This window comes from Rutidosis leptorrhynchoides, chromosome 2 (genome assembly GCF_046630445.1).
Source record: "Rutidosis leptorrhynchoides isolate AG116_Rl617_1_P2 chromosome 2, CSIRO_AGI_Rlap_v1, whole genome shotgun sequence".
Lineage (NCBI taxonomy): Eukaryota > Viridiplantae > Streptophyta > Magnoliopsida > Asterales > Asteraceae > Rutidosis > Rutidosis leptorrhynchoides.
In genome coordinates, this window is record NC_092334.1 from 16944404 (window position 1) to 16964657 (window position 20254).

A 20254-nucleotide genomic window follows, 5' to 3' on the forward strand; every position below is an offset into this window, starting at 1 on the left:
TTGTAAGCATTTTTGTTAAGTAGAAGTATTTTGATAAGTGTCTTGAAGTCTTTCAAAAGTGTATGAATACATATTAAAACACTACATGTATATACATTTTAACTGAGTCGTTAAGTCATCGTTAGTCGTTATATGTAAATGTTGTTTTGAAACCTTTAGGTTAACGATCTTGTTAAATGTTGTTAACCCATTGTTTATTATAACAAATGAGATGTTAAATTTTTATATTATCATGATATTATGATATATAATATATCTTAGTATGATGTATATACAGTTAAATGTCGTTACAACGATAATCGTTACATATATGTCTCGTTTCGAAATCATTAAGTTAGTAGTCTTATTTTTACATATGTATTTCATTGTTAATACACTTAATAATATATTTAATTATCATTTAACATAGTTAACCAATGTATCAATATCTTAATATGATTCATATGTACCTAGTAAGGCGTTGTTATAACGATAATCGTTATATATATCGTTTTCGAGTTTCTTAAATTAATAGTCTCATTTTTATGTATATAACTCATTGTTAAAATACCTAATGAGGTACATACTTATAATAAAATCATGTTAACTATATATATAACCATATATATGTCATCGTATAGTTTTTACAAGTTTTAACGTTCGTGAATCACCGGTCAACTTGGGTGGTCAATTGTCTATATGAAACCAATTTCAATTAATCAAGTCTTAACAAGTTTGATTGCTTAACATGTTGGAAACACTTAATCATGTAAATAAAAATTTCATTTAATATATATATAAACATGGAAAAGTTCCGGTCACTACAGTACCTACCCGTTAAATAAATTTCGTCCCGAAATTTAAGCAGTTGGAGGTGTTGACGTATCTTCTGGAAATAAATGCGGGTATTTCTTCTTCATTCGATCTTCATGCTCCCAGGTGAACTCGGGTCCTCTACGAGCATTCCATAGAACCTTAACAATCGGTATCTTGTTTTGTTTAAGTCTCTTAACCTCACGATCCATTATTTCGACGGGTTCTTTAATGAATTGAAGTTTTTCATTGATTTGGATTTCGTCCAACGGAATAGTGAGATCTTCTTTAGCAAAACATTTCTTCAAATTTGAGATGTGGAAAGTGTTATGTACAGCCGCGAGTTGTTGAGGTAGCTCCAGTTGGTAAGCTACTGGTCCGACACGATCTATAATCTTGAATGGTCCAATGTACCTTGGATTTAGTTTCCCCCGTTTACCAAATCGAACAACGTCTTTCCAAGGTGAAACCTTAAGCATGACCATTTCTCCAATTTCAAACTCTATATCTTTTCTTTTACTGTCCGCGTAGCTCTTTTGTCGACTCTGGTTTTTTAATCTTTGTTGAATTTGGATGATTTTCTCGGTAGTTTCTTGTATTATCTTCGAACCCGTAATCTGTCTATCCCCCACTTCAATCCAACAAATTGGAGACCTGCACTTTCTACCATAAAGTGCTTCAAACGGCGCCATCTCAATGCTTGAATGGTAGCTGTTGTTGTAGAAAAATTCTGCTAACGGTAGATGTCGATCCCAACTATTTCCGAAATCAATAACACATGCTCGTAGCATGTCTTCAAGCGTTTGTATCGTCCTTTCGCTCTGCCCATCAGTTTGTGGATGATAGGCAGTACTCATGTCTAGACGAGTTCCTAATGCTTGCTGTAATGTCTACCAGAATCTTGAAATAAATCTGCCATCCCTATCAGAGATAATAGAGATTGGTATTCCATGTCTGGAGACGACTTCCTTCAAATACAGTCGTGCTAACTTCTCCATCTTGTCATCTTCTCTTATTGGCAGGAAGTGTGCTGATTTGGTGAGACGATCAACTATTATCCAAATAGTATCAAAACCACTTGCAGTCCTTGGCAATTTAGTGATGAAATCCATGGTAATGTTTTCCCATTTCCATTCCGGGATTTCGGGTTGTTGAAGTAGACCTGATGGTTTCTGATGCTCAGCTTTGACCTTAGAACACGTCAAACATTCTCCTACGTATTTAGCAACATCGGCTTTCATACCCGGCCACCAAAAATGTTTCTTGAGATCCTTGTCATCTTCCCCGTTCCAGGATGTATTGAGTATCTGGTTTTATGAGCTTCTCTAAGTACCATTTCTCTCATATCTCCAAATTTTGGTACCCAAATCCTTTCAGCCCTATACCGGGTTCTGTCTTCCCGAATATTAAGATGCTTCTCCGATCCTTTGGGTATTTCATCCTTTAAATTTCCCGATTTTAAAACTCCTTGTTGCGCCTCCTTTATTTGAGTAGTAAGGTTATTGTGAATCATTATATTCATAGATTTTACTCGAATGGGTTCTCTGTCCTTCCTGCTCAAGGCGTCGGCTACCACATTTGCCTTCCCCGGGTGGTAACGAATCTCAAAGTTGTAATCATTCAACAATTTAATCCACCTACACTGCCTCATATTCAGTTGTTTCTGATTAAATATGTGTTGAAGACTTTTGTGGTCGGTATATATAATACTTTTGACCCCATATAAGTAGTGCCTCCAAGTCTTTAATGCAAAAACAACCGCGCCTAATTCCAAATCATGCGTCGTATAATTTTGCTCGTGAATCTTCAATTGTCTAGACGCATAAGCAATCACATTCGTTCATTGCATTAATACACAACCGAGACCTTGCTTTGATGCATCACAATAAATCACAAAATCATCATTCCCTTCAGGCAATGACAATATAGGTGCCATAGTTAGCTTTTTCTTCAATAACTGAAACGCTTTCTCTTGTTCATCCTTCCATTCAAATTTCTTCCCTTTATGCGTTAATGCAGTCAAGGGTTTTGCTATTCTGGAAAAGTCTTGGATGAACCTTCTGTAGTAACCAGCTAGTCCTAAAAACTGGCGTATGTGTTTCGGAGTTTTCGGGGTTTCTCACTTTTCAACATTTTCTATCTTTGCCGGATCCACCTTAATACCTTTTTTGTTCACTATGTGACCGAGAAATTGAACTTCTTCCAACCAAAATGCACACTTTGAAAATTTAGCGTACAATTCTTCCTTCCTCAATACTTCTAACACCTTTCTCAAATGTTCACCGTGTTCTTGGTCATTCTTTGAGTAAATAAGTATGTCATCAATGAAAACAATGACAAACTTGTCAAAGTATGGTCCACACACTCGGTTCATAAGGTCCATGAACACAGCTGGTGCATTAGTTAAACCAAACTGCATGACCATAAACTCGTAATGACCGTAACGTGTTCTGAAAGTAGTCTTTGGAATATCATCTTCTTTCACCCGCATTTGATGATACCCAGAACGTAAGTCAATCTTTGAATAAACAGACGAGCCTTGTAGTTGATCAAATAAGTCATCGATTCTCGGTAGTGGGTAGCGGTTCTTGATGGTAAGTTTGTTCAACTCTCGGTAGTCGATGCACAACCTGAATGTACCATCTTTCTTCTTGACAAACAAAACAGGAGCTCCCCACGGTGATGTGCTTGGTCGAATGAAACCACGCTCTAAAAGTTCTTGTAATGGGCTTTGCAGTTCTTTCATCTCGCTGGGTGCGAGTCTGTAAGGAGCACGAGCTATTGGTGCATCTCCTGGTACAAGATCTATTTGAAATTCAACGGATCGATGTGGGGGTAATCCCGGTAATTCTTTCGGAAATACATCGGGAAATTTTTTTGCGACGGGAACATCATTGATGCTCTTTTCTTCAGTTTGTACTTTCTCGACGTGTGCTAGAACAGCATAGCAACCTTTTCTTATTAGTTTTTGTGCCTTCAAATTACTAATAAGATGTAGCTTTGTGTTGCCCTTTTCTCCGTACACCATTAAGGGTTTTCCTTTTTCTCGTATAATTCGAATTGCATTTTTGTAATAAACGATCTCTGCTTTCACTTCTTTCAACCAGTCCATACCGATTATCACATCAAAACTCCCTAACTCTACTGGTATCAAGTCAATCTTAAATGTTTCGCTAACCAGTTTAATTTCTCGATTCCGACATATATTATCTGCTGAAATTAATTTACCATTTGCTAATTCGAGTAAAAATTTACTATCCAACGGCGTTAATGGACAACTTAATTTAGCACAAAAATCTCTACTCATATAGCTTCTATCCGCACCCGAATCAAATAAAACGTAAGCAGATTTATTGTCAATAAGAAACGTACCCGTAACAAGCTCCGGGTCTTCCTGTGCCTCTGCCGCATTAATATTAAAAACTCTTCCACGGCCTTGTCCATTCGTGTTCTCCTGGTTCGGGAAATTTCTAATAATGTAGCCCGGTTTTCCACATTTATAACAAATTACATTGGCATAACTTGCTCCGACACTACTTGCTCCGCCATTACTCGTTCCGACACCATTTGTTCCTTTCGTTCTGTTAACCCCTGGTCCGTAGACCTCACACTTCGCCGCGCTATGACCATTTCTTTTACACTTGTTGTAAAATTTGGTGCAGAACCCCGAGTGATACTTTTCACATCTTTGGCATAGCTGCTTCTGATTGTTGTTGTTGTTGCGGTTGTTATTGTTGTTGGGACGATTGTTGTAGTTGCTGCTGTTGTTGTTGTTGTTGTTGTTGTTGTTGTTGTTGTTGTTGTTGTTGTTGTTGTTGGGCCGTTTGTTGTAGTTGAGATTGATGTTGCGATTGTTGGGATAATTGTTGCGATTATTATTGTAATTGCTGTTGTTGTTGTATTGGTGATTCTTATCACCGTTTTCCTCCCCTTTCTTTTGACTTGCTTCACATTGGCCTCTTCAGCCGTCTGTTCTTTAATTCTTTCCTCAATCTGGTTCACTAGTTTGTGAGCCATTCTACATGCCTGTTGTATGGAGGCGGGCTCGTGTGAAATTATATCTTTTTGGATTCTTTCCGGTAATCCTTTCACAAACGCATCGATCTTCTCTTCCTCATCTTCGAACGCTCCCGGACATAATAGGCACAATTCTGTGAATCGTCTTTCGTACGTGGTAATATCAAATCCTTGGGTTCGTAACCCTCTAAGTTCTGTCTTGAGCTTATTGACCTCGGTTCTGGGACGGTACTTCTCGTTCATCAAGTGCTTGAATGCTGACCACGGTAGTGCGTACGCATCATCTTGTCCCACTTGCTCTAGATAGGTATTCCACCATGTTAACGCAGAACCTGTGAAGGTATGCGTAGCGTACTTCACTTTGTCCTCTTCAGTACACTTACTTATGGCAAACACCGATTCGACCTTCTCGGTCCACCGTTTCAATCCGATCGGTCCTTCGGTTCCATCAAATTCCAAAGGTTTGCAGGCAGTGAATTCTTTGTAGGTGCATCCTACACGATTTCCTGTACTGCTAGATCCAAGGTTATTGTTGGTATGTAGCGCAGCCTGTACTGCGGCTATGTTTGAAGCTAGAAAAGTACGGAATTCCTCTTCATTCATATTCACGGTGTGTCGAGTAGTCGGTGCCATTTCCTTCAAAATATTCAAATGGAACAAGTTAATCATACAGAATATTAAGAGTAGTTAATAGTATTTCGTAGCATAATATGAACTCATTTATAAAAGCTTTTTCTTCATATTAGCGTTTTATAAGTTTGAATTCGGGTAGTACCTACCCGTTAAGTTCATACTTAGTAGCTAATATACAATTCAACTACTACAATTCTATATGAAAAACTGATTATAATAATATTTCGCGTTCAAACTTTTATACAATATTTTACAAACTTACAATACCGCTTATTTTACATAAAGCATGAAATATAGCACACAATAACTTTGATACAAGATAGTTGTGAAGATAATTCTAGCTAGTACACAAGTCGTTCAGTAAAGGCAATAAATACACGTAATTCATAAGTCCAGAAACAAGTCATGCATTCTGGTTTTACTAGGACTACTTCCCATCCTTGGTCTTGTGGAACATAACCGTTATGGCCGTTGATAAGACAGCGTGTTGTAACGTCGTCAAAGGGACGAGGGTTACGTAATGACCAACAGTCTCGTAATAACCTAAAAACCTCATTTCTTACCCCAATTACCGACTCCGTCACTTGTGGGAACGTTTTGTTTAATAGCTGTAGCCCGATGTTCTTTTTCTCACTTTGGTGAGAAGCAAACATTACTAACCCATAAGCATAACATGCTTCTTTATTTTGCATGTTAGCTGCTTTTTCTAAATCATGAAGTCCTATATTCGGATACATTGAGTCAAAATAATTTCTTAACCCGTTGCGTAAAATAGCATTTGGGTTCCCCGCAATATATGCATCAAAGTAAACACATCGTAACTTATGGGTTTCCCAATGTGATATCCCCCATCTTTCAAACGAAAGTCTCTTATAAACCAAGACATTCTTGGAACGTTCTTCGAATTTCTTACAAACTGATTTCGCCTTAAATAGTTGTGCCGAAGAATTCTGATCGACTCTAGACAAGATTTCATCAATCATGTCTCCGGGTAGGTCTCTTAAAATATTGGGTTGTCTATCCATTTTGTGTTTTTATACTGTAAAATAAGAGTTAGATTCATAAAAAAAAAATACTTATTAATACAAGCAATTTTTACATATATCATAAAGCATAAGCACACTATATTACATATATTACACCACATGAATACAACTATCTTATTCTGACTCGCTCGTTTCTTCTTCTTCGGTTTTGGTTCGTTTTGCCAAGTTTCTAGGGATATATGATGTTCCCCTAATACGAGCTGTCGTTTTCCACAACGGTTTAGAAAAACCTGGTGGTTTAGAGGTTCCCGGGTCATTGTTACAACTTAAGGGCTTCGGGGGTTGACGATACATATAAAGTTCATCGGGGTTGGAATTAGATTTCTCTATTTTTATGCCCTTTCCCTTATTATTTTCTTTTGCCTTTTTAAATTCAGTTGGGGTAATTTCTATAACATCATCGGAATTCTCGTCGGAATCCGATTCATCGGAAAATTGGTAATCCTCCCAATATTTTGCTTCCTTGGCGGAAACACCATTGACAATAATTAACCTTGGTCGGTTGGTTGAGGATTTTCTTTTACTTAACCGTTTTATTATTTCCCCCACCGGTTCTATTTCCTCCTCCGATTCCTCCTCTTCCGGTTCTGATTCTTCTTCCGGTTCTGATTCTTCTTCCGGTTCTTCTTCGGGAACTTGGGAATCAGTCCAATATATATTCGACTCTTCGTTATTATTTGGTGAGTCAATGGGATTTGTGCTAGAGGTAGACATCTATCACACAATATCAAACATGTTAAGAGATTAATATATCACATAATATATACATGTTAATAATATATAGTTTCCAACAAAAATGTTAAGTAATCATTTTTAAAGAAAACACGGTCGAAATCCAGACTCACTAATGCATCCTAACAAACTCGATAAGACACACTAATGCAAATTTTCTGGTTCTCTAAGACCAACGCTCGGATACCAACTGAAATGTCCCTTTCTTATTGATTAAAAACGTTCCATATTAATTGATTTCGTTGCGAGGTTTTGACCTCTATATGAGACGTTTTTCAAAGACTGCATTCATTTTTAAAACAAACCATAACCTTTATTTCATAAATAAAGGTTTAAAAAGCTTTACGTAGATTATCAAATAATGATAATCTAAAATATCCTGTTTACACACGACCATTACATAATGGTTTACAATACAAATATGTTACATCGAAATCAGTTTCTTGAATGCAGTTTTTACACAATATCATACAAACATGGACTCCAAATCTTGTCCTTATTTTAGTATGCAACAGCGGAAGCTCTTAGTATTCACCTGAGAATAAACATGCTTTAAACGTCAATAAAAATGTTGGTGAGTTATAGGTTTAACCTATATATATCAAATCGTAACAATAGACCACAAGATTTCATATTTCAATACATATCCCATACATAGAGATAAAAATCATTCATATGGTGAACACCTGGTAATCGACATTAACAAGATGCATATATAAGAATATCCCCATCATTCCGGGACACCCTTCGGATATGATATAAATTTCGAAGTACTAAAGCATCCGGTACTTTGGATGGGGTTTGTTAGGCCCAATAGATCTATGTTTAGGATTTGCGTCAATTAGGGTGTCTGTTCCCTAATTCTTAGATTACCAGACTTAATAAAAAGGGGCATATTCGATTTCAAAAATTCAACCATAGAATGTAGTTTCACGTACTTGTGTCTATTTTGTAAATCATTTATAAAACCTGCATGTATTCTCATCCCAAAAATATTAGATTTTAAAAGTGGGACTATAACTCACTTTCACAGATTTTTACTTCGTCGGGAAGTAAGACTTGGCCACTGGTTGATTCACGAACCTATAACAATATATACATATATATCAAAGTATGTTCAAAATATATTTACAACACTTTTAATATATTTTGATGTTTTAAGTTTATTAAGTCAGCTGTCCTCGTTAGTAACCTACAACTAGTTGTCCACAGTTAGATGTACATAAATAAATCGATAAATATTATCTTGAATCAATCCACGACCCAGTGTATACGTATCTCAGTATTGATCACAACTTAAACTATATATATTTTGGAATCAACCTCAACCCTGTATAGCTAACTCCAACATTCACATATAGAGTGTCTATGGTTGTTCCGAAATATATATAGATGTGTCGACATGATAGGTCGAAACATTGTATACGTGTCTATGGTATCTCAAGATTACATAATATACAATACAAGTTGATTAAGTTATGGTTGGAATAGATTTGTTACCAATTTTTACGTAGCTAAAATGAGAAAAATTATCCAATCTTGTTTTACCCATAACTTCTTCATTTTAAATCCGTTTTGAGTGAATCAAATTGCTATGGTTTCATATTGAACTCTATTTTATGAATCTAAACAGAAAAAGTATAGGTTTATAGTCTGAAAAATAAGTTACAAGTCATTTTTATAAAGGTAGTCATTTCAGTCGAAAGAACGACGTCTAGATGACCATTTTAGAAAACATACTTCCACTTTGAGTTTAACCATAATTTTTGGATATAGTTTCATGTTCATAATGAAAATCATTTTCCCAGAATAACAACTTTTAAATCAAAGTTTATCATAGTTTTTAATTAACTAACCCAAAACAGCCCGCAGTGTTACTACGACGGCGTAAATCCGATTTTACGGTGTTTTTTCGTGTTTCCAGGTTTTAAATCATTAAGTTAGCATATCATATAGATATAGAACATGTGTTTAGTTGATTTCAAAAGTCAAGTTAGAAGGATTAACTTTTATTTGCGAACAAGTTTAGAATTAACTAAACTATGTTCTAGTGATTACAAGTTTAAACCTTCGAATAAGATAGCTTTATATGTATGAATCGAATGATGTTATGAACATCATTACTACCTCAAGTTCCTTGGATAAACCTACTAGAAATGAGAAAAATAGGTCTAGCTTCAAAGGATCCTTGGATGGCTTGAAAGTTCTTGAAGCAGAATCATGACACAAAAACAATTTCAAGTAAGATTTCCACTCGAAATAAGATTGTTATAGTTATAGAAATTGAATTAAAGTTTGAATATGATTATTACCTTGTATTAGAAAGGTAACCTACTGTAAGTAACAAAGGTTTCTTGATCTTGGATGATTACTTGGAATGGATTTAGAAAACTTGGAAGTAAACTTGCAATCTTGGAAGTATTCTTGATTTTATGAAACTAGAACTTTTGGAATTTATGAAGAACACTTAGAACTTGAAGATAGAACTTGAGAGAGATCAATTAGATGAAGAAAATTGAAGAATGAAAGTGTTTGTAGGTATTTTTGGTCGTTGGTGTATGGATTAGATATAAAGGATATGTAATTTTGTTTTCATGTAAATAAGTCATGAATGATTACTCATATTTTTGTAATTTTATGAGATATTTCATGCTAGTTGCTAAATGATGGTTCCCACATGTGTTAGGTGACTCACATGGTCTGCTAAAAGCTGATCATTGGAGTGTATATACCAATAGTACATACATCTAAAAGCTGTGTATCGTACGAGTACGAATACGGGTGCATACGAGTAGAATTGTTGATGAAACTGAACGAGGATGTAATTGTAAGCATTTTTGTTAAGTAGAAGTATTTTGATAAGTGTCTTGAAGTCTTTCAAAAGTGTATGAATACATATTAAAACACTACATGTATATACATTTTAACTGAGTCGTTAAGTCATCGTTAGTCGTTGTATGTAAATGTTGTTTTGAAACCTTTAGGTTAACGATCTTGTTGAATGTTGTTAACCCATTGTTTATTATAACAAATGAGATGTTAAATTGTTTTATTATCATGATATTATGATATATAATATATCTTAGTATGATGTATATACAGTTAAATGTCGTTACAACGATAATCGTTACATATATGTCTCGTTTCGAAATCATTAAGTTAGTAGTCTTATTTTTACATATGTATTTCATTGTTAATACACTTAATAATATATTTACTTATCATTTAACATAATTAACCAAGTGTATCAATATCTTAATATGATTCATATGTACCTAGTAAGACGTTGTTATAACGATAATCGTTATATATATCGTTTTCGAGTTTCTTAAATTAATAGTCTCATTTTTATGTATATAACTCATTGTTAAAATACCTAATGAGGTACATACTTATAATAAAATCATGTTAACTATATATATAACCATATATATGCCATCGTATAGTTTTTACAAGTTTTAACGTTCGTGAATCACCGGTCAACTTGGGTGGTCAATTGTCTATATGAAACCTATTTCAATTAATCAAGTCTTAACAAGTTTGATTGCTTAACATGTTGGAAACACTTAATCATGTAAATAACAATTTCATTTAATATATATATAAACATGGAAAAGTTCGGGTCACTACATAATATCTCTAATATGAGCAAATGCACAGCGGAAGATTTCTTTCATACCTGAGAATAAACATGCTTTAAAGTGTCAACCAAAAGTATGGTGAGTTCATTAGTTTATCATAATCGATCATTTTCATCATTTTAATAGACCACAAGATTTTCATTTCCATTTCTCATAAATATACATCCTGTGCATAGAGACAAAAAATCATTCATATGGTGAACACCTGGTAACCGACCTTAACAAGATGCATATAGAATATCCCCATCATTCCGGGACTCCCTTTGGACATGATAAATTCGAAGTACTAAAGCATCCGGTACTTTGGATGGGGCTTGTTGGGCCCAATAGATCTATCTTTAGGATTTGCGTCAATTAAGGTGTTTGTTCCCTAATTCTTAGATTACCATACTAAAAAAGGACATATTCGGTTTAATAATCCAGCCATAAAATGTAGTTTTAAGTACTTGTGTCTATTTCGTAAAACAGTTATAAAAGCAGCGCATGTATTCTCAGTCCCAAAAATATATATTGCAAAAGCATTTAAAAAGGGAGCAAATGAAACTCACAATACTGTATTTTGTAGTAAAAATACATATGACGACATTGAACAAATGCAGGGTTGGCCTCGGATTCACGAACCTATATCATTTGTATATTTATCAATATACATAGTGGAAATCGAACAAATATTTATATAAATTTATTAATTATATCCCTTTTATATTAATAGTATATATATATGTTTCATATATTCATTTTGTATATAAAAATATTAATTTATTTGTTATGTTATATGTATTTAAATATATCATTTGTATATTAGTAATATCAGTTATAATACTAAAATAATATTACTAGTGGTAAAAATGTTTATAATACTTAATAATATTAATGTGTTAATAATGCTAATAATTCTATATTAATAATAATAATGATATTAATGATAGTAAATGTAAAAGAAAAATATTAATTTTATTGTTAATTTTAATTATGATAAAGATTTTAGTAATTATATAATAATACTCATGATAACATAAATAATAATACTTATAGTAATATTAGGGGTAATAATAACAACCTTAATAGTAATATTTATGGTGATAATAATAATTATGGTTATGATAATAACACCTATATAAATGATAATAATGATAATAATAATAATACATAATGATATAAATAATAAATTTTTATTACTTTCCTAATGATAATAATAATCATGATCATGATTATAATGATAATAATTCTAAAACGATGAATTTCTTAATAATAATATTATTAATACTTACAGTAATAATAATGATTATAACTATAATACTTATACTAATAGTAGTAATAATAATTTTATACTAATAATAACATAATAATAATAATCATAACAATAATTATACTAGTAATAATTATAATGCTAATAATTAGTAGTAATAACAATTAATAATAACAACTACAATAATAATAATAATAATAATAATAATAATAATAATAATAATAATAATAATAATAATAATAATAATAATAATAATAATAATAATAATAATAAGTAAGTAACTACCTCAACTAAATAGGCTAAAAGAAAAATGTCACCGCCGGGATTCGAACCCTCGACCTCTTGCTCCCCAACAACAACCTCAACCATCCATCCGATTTCTGTTTCCGTGAAATTATTCCCACCCCAAATAACTTAACCCGTTTTTCTATTTTATTTTTCTCCTACAAACAAAACCCAATTAATTTCTTCATCATCATCTTACTCGTTTACTTCATCTTCATTATTATTATCATGCTATAATATCATCATCACTATCTTCATTTCATCATCTCCACCTAACTATTAATCTTCTTCTTCCCGTATCAATTAACATAAGATCATAACATCATCTTCACTCTCTTAACCACGATTACTTTCATGATCTTTATCTAACATCATCACTATCTAATGGGTTTCGGTTTATACACATTTGAATAGAAACAATATCAGCCACCCTATCAGAAGATATCGAGTAGCATCACAATTCTTATAGAAACTAAGAGATACTGATAGTAACCCAACCAATGGCCCAACTTCCATTTTATTTGTTCTCGGCCCAAGTTATATTACTCAGACCAAGTTAGCCCGTTACACAAACAATTCGTGGGTTTAGGGTATATTACCAGTAATCGTTGAATGGCAGTTTAGGTAGGATGGAAACAAGATTATACAGCTCATCAATAATTTGTGACTAAAAAATATCAAGTGGAGTTATCCTTGTTAAAAGGTGTCTGCCACAAAGAATAGAAAAAGAACGGCAGAAAGGATATAACTAAAAAAAAAAAATACGCAGATCCATTATCTTCTCAGGTCATTAACTTCATAAAATCCTAATCATTAATTCTAATCATCATCATCGACTTTACCATCAATCATTCACAAATCTTCATCGCCGTGATTTCATGTATCATATATCGTGGGTTTCAGTTTGTAACAGAATTAACGAAGGAAGAAGATGGGTTGCAGAACGAGTAGTAGCGATTTGTGATTGAAGGGTTTTCGAATAATAGAAAAAGAACGAGGAATAGCAGCAATAATATATAGTTATATCAGGTATGTGATTGGTTTGGGTTTAATTTGAGATGAAACATAAATTATTTGTCTTGCTTGATTAAGATTCTCTACCATGAAAGAAAACATTATAATAGTTCATTTGAGTAATTGGATAGTAGTTGAAAGTTGATTGTTTGTTTTTCTTTGGCTTTTGGTCTCGTAATGAAATTGAAACAGAAGTAGTAAAATAGCAAAAATGAGCTGCAGAAGGTAAAGGATTTCATGATCTGTAGACATGGGACGCAAACAAAATAGCATTGTTTATAGGGTGATGTGTGGTGATTATTTGTCGAGAAAAATGATGGCCATGGTGGTCGATGGTGGAGTTGATAGTTGTCGAGCAGGGAATTGAAATGTTAATTGAATTTTTTAATAACATAGAACGATTATTTGTGTTAAAGCCAATTGCTTGTCGACATGCTTAATTTAATCAAGGACCGAATAATCAAAAGAAATATTAACTGTAAAGGTAGTTAGATTGGTACAATCGATTCTTCTTGTCTAACAATTGAGGAGATACAAACAAATTCAATTACAGCAAGACAGCTACATGAAATTGATTCCACTAATTTATCTGATTCCCAATCTGTAATTATTCTATATCCAGTATTATATTAAATATAATTTGTTTATTAATAATAAAAATATTAGTAATAATAATTAATAATATTATTATTAATTACGATTTTTATAAAAATCAATATTAAAATTGATATAATTAATGATATAAATGATAAATTTAATTATTTTTATGATAATATTAATAATGATAACTATAAAGTAATATTACTATTAATCATAATAACTAATAATATTACAACTAAATAATAATGTTAATCGTTCTTATATTAATTTTTGTATTTTAAGTATTTACTTTGATAATCATGAACCTTAAATTTATTGAAATTTTAATATTTAATATTTATTAATATTACTAATATTGATGTTAATATTACTAATATTGATGTTAATATTAATAATAATGAAGGTAGTAATAGTACTATTGATCATAACAATTATACTTTTTAACTTGTAATTACATTTTATATATTCATACCATAATTTATCAATTATATCATAATTACTAATATGCAGTTGAATAATTACAATGTACATATAATAATATTCATACATAAAAATCATATATATTTATATGTATTCATTTTAAATTACAACATAGTTATTTTTAATTTAGATGTTTTAGTTATCATATATATTTACATTTATATATATATATATATATATATATATATATATATATATATATATATATATATATATATATATATATATATATATATATATATATAATTACATACTTTCTTCCAAACAAATTGTTCGTGAATCGTCGGGGATAATCAAGGTTAAATGAATGTATGATAACAGTTCAATCTTTTTGAGACTTAACATAACAGACTTTGCTTATCGTGTCGGAAACATATAAAGATTAAGTTTAAATTTGGTCGAAAATTTCCGGGTCGTCACAGTACCTACCCGTTAAAGAAATTTCGTCCCGAAATTTGATCGAGGTCGTCATGGCTAACGATACTAATGTTTTCATGACGAATTTGTGTTGATAAATAGAGTTTTATCATTATTGAGTAATCTGGATAAAACAATTCGATTACGCGAAGAGTATAAGTGAAGTTATCGCAAAATAGTGAAATGAGGAAATAAAGTCTTGTTATATCTTTTGACGTAGACATGATTGATTTCCGGAATTTAAGGGATTTGAGAGGAAATCTTTATAATAAGATTTAATTCTTCAATAATTAAGGAAATTAGGATCTTCTTTGATTAAATGCGATAACCTGTTTCGATTGCTCTGTCGGATATTTTACTATAAATCCATCCTCTTCATTTCCTTTATATTTTGGAGATCCATACTTTTGTTTTCTCTTCTCGACTTTAAGTCAAGTGAATAATGGTCCAGAATTCGTAGGTACGAGATTTGGAATGAACATAATTAATGTTCTGAGAGAGAGATCGTAATAGCACGATCTTGATTAGTTAAATTACCAAAATTCAAGAGAAAAGATAGGACTATCAAGAAAATATATTCTTGATATGTTTATAGATTAGATAGAATGTAAGAGTCGTGTAATATGTCACCTGATGACGTTATGGTATGTGAATCATCAAGTTCCATTAAAAACTCAGCATGACTTACTGTAATATAATCACGTTGATCAAGTGTCATTATATTATACTAACTCGTGCTTCAGTTCCCTACACTACTTCAAAATCATTCATATTTTAAACTCGAAGGTTTTAGAATTTAGAAACTAAAATAGTTTCTTTTATGATGTAACACAGATAGCACGAAGAGATAACTAATTTCAGATAAGAAGAGTTATGAAAATATCCTTAGAAATATCGAAGATATTTATGATGATATTTTCAGAATTTCTAAGATCGAAGGTTGATGAAGAAAGATTTTCCACAAGATTTAATATGAGTATAGAGCAAGGTTTTCTCTAAAGATTTCATTGGATACAGAATTATCTGGATTCTTTGAATATAGGGTTTGGTCCTTGTATTTGTACTTGGACTCCTTCGTGGTTAGCTCAATCCGTTTTCCAGTTCCAACTTTTCTGAGCTTTTCCAACATACTATTCTTTATTATCAAACTTCTGGTTGTTAAGATCGTTTGCAGTTTTTACTGCTTCATTCAGCTTTTTTTTAACATTTCGAGTATTAATTCGTAGACTGGGTGCTTTTCAAAATTTCAGAATGGAAGGTCATAATTCTAAGAGATAAAGGTTATATGTATACCTATAACTGTTGTTGTAGAATTGTTGCGAGATTCAAAATACTGATTGCTGGTTTTCGGTAATTGGTATGGCAATACTCGTTACAAGATGCAGACGAATATATGATAAGGTTTTAGCGAACAAATATAATGGTTCTTAGAAGAGACTTAAGCCAATGAGTAATGAAGTTGCTGGTAAGTTTACTGCTAATGTGGCGGAATATAAAAGGTTCTCCGGTAACAATAAAAGAGCATGCATATATATATCAAGGTTATAATAAGGTTGTTTTGAACGAAAAGTCGAAGTTGACTTGCTGGAGCTGTGACAAAATTGACTAATTTTGGAAAGGAATTGCAAAGTTATTTTCGGTAATAACAATGCCATAAGAGTTAACACAGATACGTGTTTAACATTTACTCAGGTTCCGAGTGTTTTCAGGTGCATAACTATATGCATTAATCTTTTCTTCCGTAGTTGAAGTGCGGTTGATTCATTCTCTGGATTGAGGTGTTTTCAAGAATCATGAAAGGTTTGTACGCAGATTGTAATCGTCAAGATACAATTGAGGTTTAAGATGAAATCAAGTGGCAAACTTGAAGAGATGTTTAGTTTCAAATGTTTTAATCAATATTTTAATTCATTGTAATTGTCCAATGTCATTAGTCCACAATCGATAGTCCACAGTTAACTGTAGTGACCCAAACTTTTCCATGTTTATATATATTAATTGAGATTGATATTTACATGACTAAATGTTTCCAACATGTTAAGCAATCAAACTTGTTAAGACTTGATTAAATGAAATAAGTTTCATATAGACAATTGATCACCCAAGTTGACCGGCGATTCACGAACGTTACAAAATTGTGAAAACTACATGTTGTGGTATATATAGACATATATATATGGTTGACATGAGATTATGATGAGTAAGTATCTCACTAAGTATATTAACAATGTGTGATATACATAAGAAATGAGATTACTAAGTTAAGAAACTCGAAATGATATATATAACGATTATCGTTATGATAACGTCTACTAAATACATATGTATCATATTAAGATATTGATACACTATATTTAACATGATAAAATGATATTTAAATATATCATTAAGTGTGTTAACAATGAACTACATATGTAAAAACAAGACTACTAACTCAAGAATTACGAAACGAGACTTATATGTAACGATTATCGTTGTAACGATATTTTAATGTATGTATCATATTAAGAGATATTCATACATCATAATATCATGATAATATAATAATTTAACATCTCATTTGATATAATAAACATTGGGTTAACAACATTAATTGAGATTGTTAACTTAAAGGTTTCAAAACAACACTTACATGTAACGACTAACGAAGACTTAACGAATCCATTAGAATGTATATACATATTGTGTTTTGATATGTATTCTTACACTTTTGAAAGACTTCAAGACACATATCAAAGTACTTCTACTTAACAAAAATGCTTACAATTACATCCTCGTTCAGTTTCATCAACAATTCTACTCGTATGCACCTGTATTCGTACTCGTATAATACACAGCTTTTAGATGTATGTACTATTGGTATATACACTCTAATGATCAGCTCTTAGCAGCCCATGTGAGTCACCTAACACATGTGGGAACCATAATTTTGAAACTAGCATGAAATACCTCATAAAATTACAAAAATATTAGTAATCATTCATGACTTATTTACATGAAAACAAAATTTCATATCCTTTATATCTAATCCATATACCAACAACCAAAAACACCTACAAACACTTTAATTCTTCAATTTTCTTCATATAATTGATCTCTCTCAAGTTCCATCTTCAAGTTCTAAGTGTTATTCATAAATTCCATAAGTATAGTTTCATAAAAATCAAGAATACTTCCAAGTTTGCAAGTCTACTTCCAAGCTTTCTAATCCATTCCAAGTAATCATTTTAGATCAAGGAACCTTTGTTATTTACAGTAGGTTATCTTTTTAATTCAAGGTAATATTCATATTCAAACTTTGATTCAATTTCTACAACTATAACAATCTTATTTCGAGTGAAAATCTTACTTGAACTGTTTTCGTGTCATGATTCTGCTTCAAGAACTTTCAAGCCATCCAAGGATCCTTTGAAGCTAGATCCATTTGTCTCATTTCCAATAGTTTTATCCAGAAAACTTGAGGTAGTAATGATATTCATAACATCATTCGATTCATACATATAAAGCTATCTTATTCGAAGGTTTAAACTTGTAATCACTAGAACATAGTGTAGTTAATTCTAAACTTGTTCGCAAACAAAAGTTAATCCATCTAACTTGAATTTTAAAATCAACTAAACACATGTTCTATATCTATGTGATATGCTAACTTAATGATTTAAAACCTGGAAACATGATGAACACCATAAAATCGGATATACGCCGTCGTAGTGAAACCGGGGGCTATTTTGGTTTGGATAATTAAAAACTATGATAAACTTTAATTTAAAAGTTGTTCTTCTGGAAAAATGATTTTTCATATGAACATGAAACTATATCCAAAAATCTTGGTTAAACTCAAAGTGAAAGTATGTTTTTCAAAATGGTCATCAAGATGTCGTTCTTTCGACGGAAATGACTACCTCTTTAGTAATTGACATGTAACTTAAATTTTAGACTATAAACCTATACTTTTTCTGTTTGGATTCTTAAATTAGAGTTCAATATGAAACCATAACAATTTGATTCACTCAAAACGGATTTAAAATGAAGAAGTTATGGGTAAAACAAGATTGGATATTTTTGATCTTTTTAGCTACGGGAAATGTTTAACAAATCTATACAAATCATATCCTAACTAACTTATATTGTATTATACAAGTATTCTAATATATTATGTAATCTTGGGATACCATAGACACGTATGCAAATGTTTTGACATATCATATCGACCCATGTATATATATTATTTGGAACAACCATAGACACTCTATATGCAGTAATGTTGGAGTTAGCTATACAGGGTTGAGGTTGATTCCAAAAATATATATACTTTGAGTTGTGATCTATCCTGAGACGTGTATACACTGGGTCGTGGATTGATTCAAGATAATATATATCGATTTCTTTCTGTACATCTAACTGTGGACAACTAGTTGTAGGTTACTAACGAGGACAGCTGACTTAATACACTCAAATCTTTAAAACATAATAAAAATGATTGTAATTATATTTTGATCATACTTTGATATATATGTACATATTTTTATAGGTTCGTGGATCGATCCGTGGCCAAGTCTTATTTTCGAGGAAGGAAATATCTGTAAAAGTGAGTTATAGTCCCACTTTTAAAATCTAATATTTTTGGGATGAGAATACATGCAGGTTTTATAAATGATTTACAAAATAGACACAAGTACGTGAAACTACATTCTATGGTTGAATTATCGAAATCGAATATGCCCCTTTTTATTAAGTCTGGTAATCTAAGAATTAGGGAATAGACACCCTAATTGACGTGAATCCTAAAGATAGATCTATTGGGCCTAACAAACCCCATCCAAAGTACCAGATGCTTTAGTACTTCGAAATTTATATCATATCCGAAGGGTGTCCCGGAATGATGGGGATATTCTTATATATGCATCTTGTTAATGTCGGTTACCAGGTGTTCACCATATGAATGATTTTTATCTCTATGTATGGGATGTGTATTGAAATATGAAATCTTGTGGTCTATTGTTACGATTTGATATATATAGGTTAAACCTATAACTCACCAACATTTTGTTGACGTTTAAAACATGTTTATTCTCAGGTGAATACTAAGAGCTTCCGCTGTTGCATACTAAAATAAGGACAAGATTTGGAGTCCATGTTTGTATGATATTGTGTGAAAATTGCATTCAAGAAACATATGTCGATGTAATATATTTCTATTGTAAACCATTATGTAATGGTCGTGTGTAAACAGTATATTTTAGGTTATCATTATTTGATAATCTACGTAATGTTTTTAAAACCTTTATTGATAAAATAAAGGTTATGGTTGTTTTAAAAATGAATGCAGTCTTTGAAATATAGAGGTC